This window comes from Heteronotia binoei, chromosome 12 (genome assembly GCF_032191835.1).
Source record: "Heteronotia binoei isolate CCM8104 ecotype False Entrance Well chromosome 12, APGP_CSIRO_Hbin_v1, whole genome shotgun sequence".
Classification (NCBI taxonomy): domain Eukaryota; kingdom Metazoa; phylum Chordata; class Lepidosauria; order Squamata; family Gekkonidae; genus Heteronotia; species Heteronotia binoei.
This window is the reverse complement of record NC_083234.1, coordinates 27,917,025-27,931,064: the sequence shown is the minus strand read 5'-3', so window position 1 is coordinate 27,931,064 and position 14,040 is coordinate 27,917,025. Positions and strand designations below refer to the sequence as shown.

Sequence of the window (14,040 nt, the reverse complement as noted above, 5' to 3'; positions counted from 1 at the left end):
GTTTCCCTCCCCTTTTCCATAGTAAGGAAACTTAGAATCAAGTCTTGATGTCTTACCCATCAGGCCATTTCAGAGCAATTCACTCCTACTGTTTAGCCTTTGGGGGACTGTCCCAGGACTAGAAGTAACTGTGGCTGGGTCCCTGCTGAAGCCTATAGCCAAGTACTGAGCTCCCTGGGTCAGCCTTCCATTTCCCAATGGAAAGAGTGTCTGGGGGCAGTGGAGAAAGAGGACAGTCAGTGTGGTCTTATGGCTAGAGTGTCAGACTAGGATCTGGAAGAGCCTGGATTTAGGTTGGGCATGTCGATGTGCGTAGAGAGACCCAGAGGGTGATGCTTAGCGACACAAGAATGAAGGCTGTACACAGTAGCTGTAAAACCACTATATACATTTATTTACACCAACTCACTCTCCTGACTGACAATATGCTCCGCTGCACTCCAACTCCTTAAACCCACAATCACCACTGTTGCTCTGTACATTTATACATGGGACAGCCAATCAGCAACTTGCTGTGTCATGCTGACTCTGCTTGGCTGATGCAATCCTTCTGGCAGCCAGCCACCAGCTGTCAGGTAGATCATCTAAGCCTCTCAGATCTACTTTCTGTTTTGCAGCACATGCTATAAGCTGTCTGTTTACACATAATAGTGACAGGGCAGGGGTTGCCTTGAGGAGGCCACACACATATTTATACCCCACTTTTCTCCTCAGCAGGGCCCCAAAACAGTTTACAACGTCATCCTTCCTGCATTTTATTCTCATAACAACAGCCCTGCAAGATAGGCTAGGCAGGGAGAGTGTGACTGGTTCCCTGGCAAGCTTTCATTCTGTGACAGAGTGGTGATTCGAACCTGGGTCTCCCAGATCCTAGATTCTCTCTCTCTTTCTCTCTCTCTCACTCGAACGGCTACATCACCCTGTCTTTTAATCCCCACCGAACAGATTTGAGGGAGCTGTATTTGGCAGGGAATTCTGTTGAATTCAGTTGGACTTACTTCTGAGTAAACTTGCTCAGGATCTGGCAGCATTTCAGCTGGATTTGGCTCCCCAGAGGGTGGTGAGCTGCCAATCTTACAACCCTAACGTCTGTCTCATGCAAAACAGTCTAGGAGGCTCTGAATCACGGGCAGGCTCCATTCCCTTGCCAGGCCGGACTGGCTGTGCTGAGCCGCTGGGGGAAAGGAAGCCGGTGTTCTGTCTGTTGTTTGGAAGGAACGGTGGGGTTAGGAGAGCAACAGGGAAGAGGTGGGACAGGCAGGAAGCAGGGCGCAGGCAGGCAGAACTCGCCGTCTCTGTCTGGAGGAGAAAATGTAGGAGAGAACGGCTTTCAATTCTGACTCGAAAACAGAGATTGCAGAGGGTGTGTGGGCGTCGAGGGACTCTGGCTCCTGCTATTTTCTGCCAGATGGCTGCTGATAACTACTCTCCTCTCTTGTATTTTTGTGGCATGGGGTGGGGGGTGTCTTGTTTTTCACATTGCTCCTACCACGTAAAGCCCTGCGCAGCCTGGCAGGGGGAGGCTCCTCGTTGTCCTCAAGGTAGTGTGAATCATCCCCCCATGGATGCCTGATGGTGTTACGCTGGTTGATGCTACCTGCAAGTTAGGCCATCGAAAAAACCAGGGAACAAGTCAGGTTTTAACTTAAGTACAAGTTGTTCTCTCTGCTATGGGATTACTTGCGTTATTAAGGTATTAGGAACCTTTGCAAGGTTCCTAATGCAGCGCTGCCCTCTCCCCCAGGTGGGGAAAGACGACCCCAAGCAAAGTGTGAGTAACTTCCAGGCGGGGAAAAATGACTGAAAACGAAACTCTGTTAATGACAGCAAAATTAGTCTAACAAATTCATAGGAAATCAATGAGGCACATTTTTGAAACAATGCTGAGAGATTTTTTCATACAAATTGGTTCACGACAATAAAATTCTTGTGCAAAGGAGTCAGTTATATCAATAAAGTCCATGAATTTCCAAAGTGCAATGAGGAATCAATAGAGGGCAAAGAACCTTATGCTTGTGATGCCTGTGGACTGTTTTTTTGTGCTTCAGAACAATAAGATATTGGGATGACATTCAGCCCTCCATGAAGAAGGTCTTGAAACGGACTTTAAAGCTGGCAAGATCCATTGGTGTGGTTCCTGATAATGTCCTCTATTGATTCTTCATTGCACTTTGGAAATTTATGGACTTTGATATATATTGATATATAGATTTCTTTGTACAAGCACCTTGTTGTAGTGAACCAATTTGCATGAAAAAATTCACTCTCAGCATTGTTTTGAAAACAGAAAATATACTTTATTGATTTCCTGTGAATCTGTTACACTAACATAGCTGTCATTTATACTGTTTAGTGATTTGTTCACGGTTTGGTTTTGGTCACCTTTACCTTCTTCCCTGCTGCTGTTTGTTGCTTAAATACACACACACACACATGAACACACACACATCCATACAGCATTCCATTTTGGGTCCTATATTGATTGTTTATTGATTTGCAAGTGTAACAGGGACTTTGTTGTATATTGTAATTTGTACTATTTGACCTCTGAAGAAGCCCTCTGCAGGCCGAAACACATCAGGTCATATATGGTTCTTTCGTGTCCATTTGTCACTTTGATGATTTTATGAAGCTTCATTTGGGCCCCTACAAGGTTTTTATATATTTTGTACTTTTGTCTATAACTATTGGTGTTTTAAACTTTTGGCCCACTACTAGTATTCTAAACTTCCTTTGGAGGTTTCCGCATGGCATTATACTCTACAGTGTGATGTTGTGCTTAAGAATGGTGGACTCTGATCTGGAGAACCAGGTTTGAGTCCCCGCTCCCCCTTCACATGAAGCCTGCTGGGTGACCTTGGACCAGTCACAGTTCTCTCTGAACTCTCTCAGCCCCACCTGCCTCACAAGGTGCTTGTCAGGAGAGAGGGAGGGTGCGATACAACACCCACCTACCCCGCATAGCCTAGGCTAGCTGGATCTCATCAGACCTCACAAGCAGGGCCAGCCCTGCCACTAGGCAAACTAGGTGATTGCCTAGGGTGCTGGCCTTCTGGGGGCACCAAATTGGGCACCACCACCCTCGGTGTGACTCGGTGATGTTATCAGTGCAGGGGGGCACCAGAAATTAGCCTTGCCTAGGGTGCCAGACAGTCTAATAATAATAATAATTTTAATTTATATCCCGCCCTCCCCACTGAAGCAGGCTCAGGGCGGCTTACATAGCATAAAATATAAATATTACAATGATATAATAATAAAATACCCCAATTACATTATAATTATATTTCTTAATTAAATATACTGTTACATTTAAAGCCAACCGTTAAAACTAACAATTTAAACCACAGATTAATTTGGTGCTACGATCTTGATATGACACAGTTTTTATATGACGACGGTAACATTCCACATTAAAACGCCAGCTGGAAGAGGGTGGTTTTGCAGGCCCAGCAGAACTGGTTAAGGCTCCGCAAGGCCCGTACCTCTTCTGGTAACAGATTCCACCAGTGGGGTGCTGTAATCGAGAAGGCCCTCTCCCTCGTAACTTTCAACTTGGCCTCCTTCAGCCCAGGGATTGTTGGCAGATTTTGCAAGCTAGATCTCAGTACTCTCTGGGGAACGTATGGGGAAAGACGGTCCCTAAGGTAGGCAGGTCCTCGGCCATATAGGGCTTTAAAGGTAATAACCAGCACCTTGTAACGAATCTGGTACACAATTGGCAGCCAGTGCAGTTCCCGTAGCCTAGGCTGTATATGCTTCCTCTTAGGGAGTACCAACAACAATCTGTCTGCCGCGTTCTGCACTAGTTGCAGTTTCCGGGTTCGGCACAGGGGCAGCCCCATGTAGAGGGCATTACAGTAGTCTAACCTCAAGGTGACCGTTGCATGGATCACTGTTGCCAGGTCATCACGCTCCAGGAAGGGAGCCAACTGCCTCACCCACCTAAGATGAAAAAAGGCGGATTTAGCAGTGGCTGCTATCTGGGCCTCCATTGATAAAGAAGGTGCCAGTATTACCCCTAGGCTCTTGACCCTGCGCGCTGTTTCCAGTGGCGCACCATCAAAAACCGGTAGGGGGATTTCCCTTCCTAGGCTGCCACAGCTCGGGCAAAGGACCTCTGTCTTCGCTGGATTCAACTTCAGCCTACTCAGCCTGAGCCAACCTGCCATGGCTTGTAACGCCAGGTCTAGATTTTCTGGGACATTGTCAGGCCGGCCATCCATCAATAGATAGAGCTGGGTGTCATCAGCATACTGGTGGCAACCTAGCCCATACCTCCAGGCAATCAGGGCAAGGGGGCGCATGTAAATGTTAAACAACATAGGGGAGAGAAGCACCCCTTGAGACACCCCACAATTAAGTGGGTGTCTCTGGGACAGTTCTCCCCCAATCGTCACCCTTTGTCCCCGATCCTCAAGGAAAGAGGAAAGCCATTGCAAGGCCAGCACCTGAATCCCTGCGTCAGCGAGGCAGCGGGTCAGTAGCTGGTGGTCGACCGTATCGAACGCAGCCGATAGGTCTAACAGCAACAGCACCGCCGAACCACCTCGATCCAGATGCTGTTGGAGATCATCCATCAAGGCAACCAGAACTGTCTCCGTCCCATGTCCCGGGCGGAAACCGGACTGGTGAGGATCTAGGACTGAAGCGTCATCCAGAAAACTCTGCAATTGTAACGCCACTGCCCTCTCAATAAGTTTGCCCAAAAATGGCAAGTTTGAGACCGGCCGGTAATGTGCCAATTCGGTCGGATCTGATGTAACCTTTTTCAGGAGGGGGCGAACCACAGCCTCTTTAAGAGACATTGGAAAAAGACCCTCCGAGAGAGATCTATTTACGATGTCTCATATAGGAACCTAAGCTCCCTCTGGCAAGCTTTAATTAGCCAGGAGGGGCACGGGTCCAGATCACAAGTTGTTGGGCGTACAGTAGAGAGAATTCTGTCAACTTCCTCCAAGCTGAGTGTGTCAAAGCGATCCAGGATTGAACCAGAAGACAGGCACGGGGCCTCGAGTTCACATATTGTATCCGATGTGGCTGGGAGGTCGTGGCAGAGCGGCTTGACCTTGTCTGCAAAAAATTTCGCAAAAGCCTCACAGCCTATCTCTAATTCCTTAGCATTTGGCTTGCCTTGCAGCAGTGTTGTGAGATTCCAAATTGTCCTAAACAATTGTGCCGGACGTGAATTTGCAGACACAATCTTAGCCGCAAAGTAAGTCTTCTTTGTGGCTTTGACTGCCGTCTCATAGGACCTCATAAACTTCGTCCCGAGTACGCCGCCATTGCCTCTCTAACCGTCTGAGTCCTCATTTCAGCTGTCACAGCTCCAGGGTATACCACAGAGCCAGCTTAACATGGGGGCATAGAGGGCGTCGAGGTGCGATCTCTTCAATGACTCTGGAAAGCCGGCCATGCCAAGAATCAACCAGATCACTGAGAGAATCGCCAGGGGGCCAGGGATTCTGTAGAGCCATTTGGAACCACTCAGGGTTCATCAGACTCCGCGGGCGAGCTAAAATAAGCTCGCCGCCCAAATTGGTTTGGAGTGGAGCATCCACACGAGCCTTAAGGGTAAAGTGGTCTGACCATGGCACCTTCTCCGCAGTTATATCGTCCACCATAACCCCGGGTGCAAAGATCAAGTCTAACATGTACCCTGCCTGGTGAGTGGGCGATGTAATAAATTGGGAGAGTCCCAGTGTCGCCATGGATGACACTAGGTCCATCGCCTGACTAGAGGCTGCGTCATCAGCATGGACATTGAAGTCACCCAGGATCACAAGCCTTGGGTACTCCAATGCCTAGCCTGTTACGGCCTCGATCAGGGATGGTAAGGCGCTGGCTGGTGCGTTAGGCGGACGGTACACCAGCCAAATCACCAGCCCCTCCCCAGGTCTAGAGCCAGTCCTGCTTGCAAGCGAAGCAGGGTTGACCTTGGCTGGTATTTGGATGGGAGATCACCAAGAAATACCAGGCTTGTGACAAGGAGGCAGACAATTTTGAGTCCAGTGACACCTTTAAGACCAACAAAACTTTATTCGAGGAGTGATATTTTGTGTGCAGGCACACTTCCTCTGATCCATAGAAATGGAAGCAGACAATGGCAAGCCACCTCTGAATGTCTCTTGCCTTGAAGACCCCATCAGAGGTTGCCACAAGTCAGATGTGACTTGACGGCAACACACAAACACACACACACATGCACACACACGTTACATCGCCTCCAAACTTCTGACAAGGGACAGATTTGCTCCCTCCAGAAGGCTGTTCCACAAGCATAGGGCTCTTACAGAATAAGTCTTTGACAACTCTGAGGCCATTCTCACAACTTCGTAAAATGGCCCAGTCAGAGGTCGTTCTGTAGAAAAATAGGCGGTGGAGCTCATTAGCATAACTCATTAGCATATGCCACCCCCACCAGCCAAAAGCAACCTGACGCAAGAAAGGAGAGTCCCGGGCGAGTGAGGCCTGTTTGGTCTGGCTAGAGATCCAGCCAGCCCAAGCAGGCCTCATTCACCTGGGGCTCTCCTTGGCCGCCCACCCCCCCATAGTCAAAAGGCCAGCAAACCACCCACCACCTAAAATCACATAAGAAGTGGAGAAAGGGTGGCGCAAGCTTCTCCAGAGATTAATGAGGGCTGCTGGGGTGTGTGGCAAAGCTCCTGGTGGCTGGCTGGCTGCCCACTCTCCTAATCCAGGGGTTGTTATGCAGCTGCACCTATTATTCAGTGGACAAGGTAGGTAGGTGGGGAGGAGGAGGAGCCTTAGAAAGGTTCAGGAGCTGTGCTCCTGTGAGCTCCTGCTGAATTCAAGGCCTGGGCCCAGTTGTCTCTGTTCCTCCCCAGCTAGAAGCATGGCTTAGAGTTGTTCGGGGATATTCTCTGTTTCCACTAGACAAATCAGGCAGTGTATTGAGGTCCATAACAGTCACTGTCTCTGTTTGATCAGCCGGTATTTGCCTTGTTGTCTTATCACTTTAGTCCCATAACAGCCAGCTGGATTGCTTCCAAATGCTTCCTGGGAAGCCATATCTATGGGATGACTGCTGTTCCGCCCCCAATGGCATCATGTAATTGGGCTAATATTTGAAAGGTAAACATTAAACTGGTGTTTGCTTTTTAACAAAAAACCTCGCTTGTTTAATCTTATTGGATTCTTGCAGTGTTTCCATCTTGTTTGTTTATGTCTCCGAAGAGTCTGTTTTTGTAGCAGAAGGGTGCTTTGCATGAAATTTTAAAAGGGAATCTGTTTTGCATGAGAATTTTGTCTGCTGAATAGGAAAGGTCTCTGGGCGGGCATCCGTTCCTTGGCACATAAAAGAATATACAAAAACCCACTCACCCTCCACCCACCTATATTGCAGGGAATTAGGGGGCCTGGATCAGCAGAAAGGCAAAATAACTCCCCCCCCACCGCCCAATTTGTACATTGTGGAAGTCATAATGTTGCCAATGGGTTGCCCACTCCAGCTTGGGAAATTCCTGGAGATTTGAGGGTGGAGCCTAGGGAAGGTGGGGTTTGCAGAAGGGCAGGATACTCATGAAGCTGTCATTCTGAATCAGACCCTCAGGTCAGTATTGTCTACTCAGACTGGCAGCAACTATCGAGGGTCTCGGGCAGAGAGGTCTCTCACATCACAATCTGCCTGTTCCTTTTAACTGGAGATGCCAGGAATTGAACCTGGGACCATCTGCATGAGAAGCAGATTCTCTACCACTGAGCCATGGCCTCTCTTCTAGCTCTGCAGGGATGCAGTACCATAGAGTCCAGCCTCAAAAGCTGTCATCTCCTCCAGGGGAGCTGATCTGCATAGTGTGGTGATCAGCCGTAATTCCTGCTGGTAACTCTATATGCATGTAGCTGGCCTGCTTTTCCTGTTCTTCCTCAGACCAAGATGCTCTTTATTTATGGCGCATGGGTCGTTTTTGCACTGCCCCAAAGCTTCCTGAATTCGGATTCCACTGGGGCATGTGAAATCAGCTTCTGCTTGCAGTAGATGATTGTGTTTAGACTCCTTAGTACGAGGCTCCTGCATGTCAGCCGTTGACACGATGCATCGGTGCGCACGAGAGCACAAGGCTTCGTGCATGGCATCCGGCTTTGATTTACACCATTATATGTACCTTTTTTACTGCCAGGCAATGGGTTTAAAAATAGCCCATGCTGAGGAGAGAAGCATTCAGTGAGGTGTTGCTAAGGAAGAAATTAAATTCAAATCCAGGTCCTTCGCCTTCTTTGGGGAGAGACTATTGGTTTCCATGTTAACTACCAGTGTGTAGGGCTTGCTTGCCACATAAAACTAGGGCATACAGCTGTGACTCCATCGGTTTGACATTGGGGGAGCTTGCAAAACCCAGTTTGACTCCGGAAAAACAAACCAAATTCATCATCAATGGAAATACTTCTCTTCCTGTGTCTTATTTCTTTGTGGCTGAAAAACAATAGCATATACATAGTTCACTCTACAATGAAGGAATGTTTTTATTTCACTATTTATATCCTGCTTTTCTGCCCTACAGAGGCCCATTACACACACACACTTCTTACTGCAGATTTTCAGAGCAATAAGCCTGTAATTTTGACTTCTGTTCCCACCTTACAGGCCATTCTTTTTCCTCTGGTGTATTTATTCCGCAACTACAATTTTTTTAATTTAAGGTGTTTTCTTTTTTTATATAGAATTGCCCTATCACAGCTGCACAGTAGCATCCAGAAAGTGCCTTCCATTTAAATCCTCATGGTTCAGGTTTTGCACATACATTTTAGCGCTAATTGTTGAATGAAAGGGAACAGAAAGGAACACATGCAAAGAGGGGAGGGGAATGATGTTGAAACTGACCAGACTTTTTTAAAAAGGGACAAGCAACTGTGAAACCCTCTTTTCCATACTGCCAACATGATCACATAATATGGGGGAACACGTTGAGTGTACAGAATGCATGGTAGAACCCAATGACACTGGCATTGCAAGCTGTGATTGTTGGTAATGTGTGTGTATGCATGGGTCTGTGCAAAGTTGTTTGCAACAACACCACCATACTTCTCACAGGGCTGCAATTTGTATGTGGGAAGAGTCCTTAGAAGCTCTGGAGAGCTTTTTAAATCTTGTGTCACTAAACTGGAAAAAAATAAGGGCAGAGTATTTTCACTGATGCCCTAGTGCAGCTGCATAGTGCCTCTAATTTCTTGCCCTTCTTTGCAAATTTGTGTGGATTTCTCTTTGTGATAGTCTAATTTGATCCTGCACATTGATCATGATCTTGGCAGTTTTTTAGAGCCTGTCCTGTGCAGATTGTGCTCTGTTTTCTATCCCAAGCAATTCTTAAGTTTGGTGGTTTGCAGAAGGCCCATGTGGCTCAGCTGCCATTTTAATGTCAGGCTTCCAGAGACTGCCCAAATAGTTTCCCCCCACACTTTGTTCACTAAAGCATTGAAAGGATAATGTTTTCAGAGCTTTAGATGTCCCATTCCAGTGTATCCTTCTCTTTACATTTCATGTCAATTTCATTGCGCATTGACAGTCCACCCCCTCCCCCATTTTGTTTGCATGCAGCAGTGAAGGGTTTTTTTGTTATTTTTCACTGGGGGATGCTATTGTTTGCCTCCTCTCCAATCTCCCCCCCCCGTTGTTGTTTTAATTTTTTTTAATTCAGTGATCTGAGATTAACAATAGTCTCATATCGCTAGACTCATGCTGCTTGTAAAAAAAATAAAAATCTAAAAACAAGGAGGAAATGGGGCTTGTATGTTAATGAAGGGGGAAGAATGATGGAAGGTGCAGAATGGAAAGAACAACCTTGATATGGGCAGGGAGTGATTTTCAAAGGGTGGCAAAGAGGTGGGGGGAAATAAGAGAATCTGTATGCTTTTAAATTATCTTCGGCTTGGAAGCAAAACAAGGGGGAAATTGGCACAAAGGCACTCTCAGAAAACCTGGAGAAACAGCAACCACAAAATGAACTAAGCACTGAAGGGAGGAAAATCAATGCAGAGCGACAAAGAAAACCCGACAGACATGCATGTCCTAGGCAACCCTTGGCAACCATTACTGAGCCACCACTGAGCATACAGAAGACGTGATTTCCAGATTGCTAGTGCAGCATGTCCTCTACAATTAGGGCAAATGGGAAAAACCAAAACAAAAATCTATTTTAAAAAAAGTAATCAGATGCAGATGTAGAGGTCCCATCTTATCATTGGGCTTCTCTCGGTGTACCTTTATTATCAGTTTGGTCTGCAACAATTAGCAGGTAATGTTATTTAATTCCATGCCAGGAAAAGCTTCAGCTGCCCATTACTACATATTAATTTTGTATTAAAAGGACACTGCATTTCTCCCTGGTCAGCTGGCAAGCTTAAGAAGGAGGGAAAGTAGGAAAAAAATTAACACTCCAAATGGGAGAAGCAGTCCCATTTGTGTGTTTTGAAGCACCTGGCTTGCAATACCTGGCTGCCTGGAGTCAACACTGGAATGACTGGATACAGTACAAAAAGCAGCAATCACTCTTTTCACGCAAGGCTTATTGAAGATGGAGAAAGACCCGGGTCCCTATTCTTTAATTAGCAAAATGGCATCTCTGAAAGTCTTCTTCTTCTATTCTTTAATTAGCAAAATCACTTCCCTAGAAGTGTGATTGGAATCTTCTTTGCAGGCCTTCTGGAGCGATCTGAGGATAGATTTTTCCCCCTCAAAAGGCTTTTAAAAGGGATTATGCAATGTGTTATCCCAAAATACTGATGTTTCTGGGTTTGGTTGATGAACGACTTCTGACTTTGCTGTGCTTGTTATTGGATCTGTTGATAATGTCCTGCTGTTGTTATTGATAGCTCTTTAGGGTGTCCACTTTTGGAACAGAATATCAGAATACAAAATTACTAAATAATCGTGGGTTGGATCCGGATTAAATTTTCCGCTAATGGAAAAGGTAAATGTCATCAATTCCCACTTCCTGCTGCAGACACCCGCTTTGCCCCTCATGCCATTCCAGAGGGTCTCCTGTCCCCCAGGAGTAGCATTTTTGGAGACCAATGGGCTGCAGCATAAATGGGGGTGGGAGTTATGTTCCACCAATGGAAGCACCATAGAGAACTACAACAAGGGTTGTCACTTGGTCTCTGTGATAAAACTAATGAACCTACCCTAGCAGCTCGTTGAGTCCATCTCATGCTTCACTGCTGAATGCAGAGTTTTATTGGTCAATAATTCATGCCGATATATTAAAACCCTCCTATGAAAATGTGGAAAGACATTCTCTCTACACTGACTCACTGTCCCCAGTGTGCATGCAACGTACTACTCATTAGCCAGTTTGGCTCAAGGATAGGTTAAAAAGAAAGATGAAAGAAATCTTTCTTTCTCCTTCTCACTTGCTTTTTACATCAAATAACATCTTTAATTTGTCATAAGGCCCCCTTTTTCAAAAGCTTTTTCCTTCACCACAAGGCTGTTTCCATAATTTGGTGTGCAAATGGCTTTCTGGAGAAAGCCCTGTGTTTGCATATGTAAATCCCATTCGCAGGTGAATTGGGTATGCAGCTGCTAAGATTTGCATGGGGCAAATTTGGGTGCACAGGATAGAGAGGGCCACTTCAGATGCCCTGGAAGAATCTCGTCTAGCTACCCTAAGTCGAGGTGTTGTCAGTCTTTCCCTGTTTCAGTGATAATGGAAAGGAAATTAGGGGTTTTAGTTATACCAACAAATGGAAATGGTTTGTGTTGAACATATGAAGCAGCCTTACTAGGGCCAGCCGTAGACTATCTGGCACCCCAGGCAAGGCTAACTTCTGCACACACACACACCCCTACACTGAGTCACATGGGAGCACCCAATTCGGTGCCCCCAGAAGGCCAGCACCCTAGGCAATCACCTAGTTTGCCTAGTGGCAGGGCCAGCCCTGTGCCTTACACTGTGTTAAACTATGGGGCTGTCTATCTCAGTACTGTCCACTAGCAGCATCTCTCCAAGGTTTTATGATGATGACAATCATTCACTATTGAGGCCAGGGACTGGATCTGGGATCTTCTGCATGTAATGCAAGCACTCTGCAATCGAGGCTGCTCCCACATGGAGGTTTTTCTCCTCCTTAGCTACTAGACTATGGTACTTTTTGGGGCAGGAGGCGATTCCATATGAAATAATGCTATTGTCATCCTGTTTCCAGGATTTCCCAGACCAGCAAACCCTCTCTCCTAAACCTGCTTTATGCCAAAACTTTTAGAATGAGCATCGTCAAAGTGCCTTAGCGACATGCTTTATCCCACCCACCCAGCGCACAGTGGCATTTCCTCGTTGTCATCTCCTCATGAGCACCATGTTCCCAGCATCTTTCCCCTGTTACATAACCAGCGGGTGGGGGGAGGGGACAGTTATTGCTCTAGCACTATAACAATCTATTGCTACTTATAGCATTATAACCATCCATTGCTATGTATCTGCTTCAAATTTTAATAGAACCACTGTAATGCTATAGCACTTGGGTTGAGAAACTAAAGAAGGTAGCGGGACCCAAGGCCCAATGTGGAGTTGCTGCAGAGCACGTGTGGAAGGGAAAAGATGGGGGGAACAGTGGGGAGGTAAGTGAATGAAAACTCCCATGTGTGGAAGCTCCCTCATTATTGTGCATTCCTCTGCATTTACAGGAACAAGGGAAGCAACACGAGCAATCCTTGCCACGAGGAAGCCTGAATTATGGGCTCCATTTCACATCACGTTGAAACATCACATGGCTGCTTTGCACTCTCACAAGGCAGAGGCAGCTGGGGCAGAACATTAACCATGACCCTTGTATCAGAGCAGGTCTCCGGAAATGCTTTACACCAGTAGCTTCCTATAAGAAAGAGAATCTTGTCTGCAGGAGGAAAAGAACCCCTTCTAAACAGGAGTCGAAAGTGGTTTGAAAGAGGGATTGGTTTTCATGGTGTGCCCATTCATCCCACTGTTGCATTTAGCTCAACCGGTCTTGTAGGCCTGAGTCTTTTTTTAAAGCACCTATTTACCAGAGGCAAAATACGATGAAAGGAATATGCATACACTCGGGGGTGTGTGTGTGTGTAGAAAAAGCCCAGCAGGAACTCATTTACATATTAGGCCACACCCCCGACATCACCATTGTTTCATGCAGGGCTTTTTGTAGAAAAAGCCCAACAGAGAAAAGGGCTTTCTGATGCTCTTAAAAGTCCAAGTTTGCTTACAGTCTGATCCTCCTGTGCATGCTTATTTGGCAGTAAGTCTCACTGAGTTCAGTGGAACTTACCGTACTCCCCAATTATGAACACAAATCTGCTGCCATGGCCTCTTGTGCTGATTTTCAGCATCTGTGGGTGACTGAAATGCAGTTTTGAGCTTGAATGCAGAGCAACCTAGTTTTAAAACAGGCTGAATGTCATGTAGGCAGGTTGATTGGTAATGCAATCCTAAGCAGAGTTACCCCTTGCAAGTACACTGAAGTTAATGGGTTTGGAAGGGTAGAACTCTGCTGTCACCTTCACCTGTTCTGTCACCTGTGAACTGTGTGAACAAATATGCTCTACCTAAGTGCTCTGAACATCATCTGCTAATATATATTTTATATCTCTACATATTCCATAACCACTTGGGTAAACATTTTCAAGAACTTGTACAATTAATTTGGTTCACCAGGGAGGTCAGATATATATATCTGACCTCCCAGGTGAACCAAATTAATTAGAATCAGTGCTAACATTTCTGCAAGATTCTATGGTGCTAATCAGTCTTCTTGTCACATGAAAATGATCTCCATTCTGCATATATAGATATGAAAATGGCCACCATTTTGCACACAGAGATGCCTGTAGCGTGGGCTGCCTATCCATTATATTTCCCTTTACTAGTTTTAGGAAGCTGTCAGTATAAAAAATGGTTAAAGCGTTCTGCCTTTTTTTTTTTTTTAAGAACAGATGGCTGATTCTGAAGTGCTTGAACCATTTATATACATGAATCGGCACGATAATAACAATAATGAGCTTGTTAATTTAATCTATCCACCTCAGAAGGAATTAATCACATCTGCATAATT

General features: G+C 46.0%; 1 protein-coding gene and 1 non-coding gene across 2 annotated transcripts in view; both read right to left on the bottom strand.

Moving 5' to 3' along the window:
- The window catches only part of NRGN (neurogranin), a 58,995-nt gene that overhangs the window by 8,532 nt on the left and 36,423 nt on the right, over nucleotides 1-14,040 (bottom strand). The gene's annotated exons all lie outside the window — the stretch shown is intronic.
- Nucleotides 7,663-7,732, bottom strand: TRNAE-CUC (transfer RNA glutamic acid (anticodon CUC)). Its single transcript has one exon. It is a non-coding gene; the product is annotated as a tRNA-Glu (tRNA).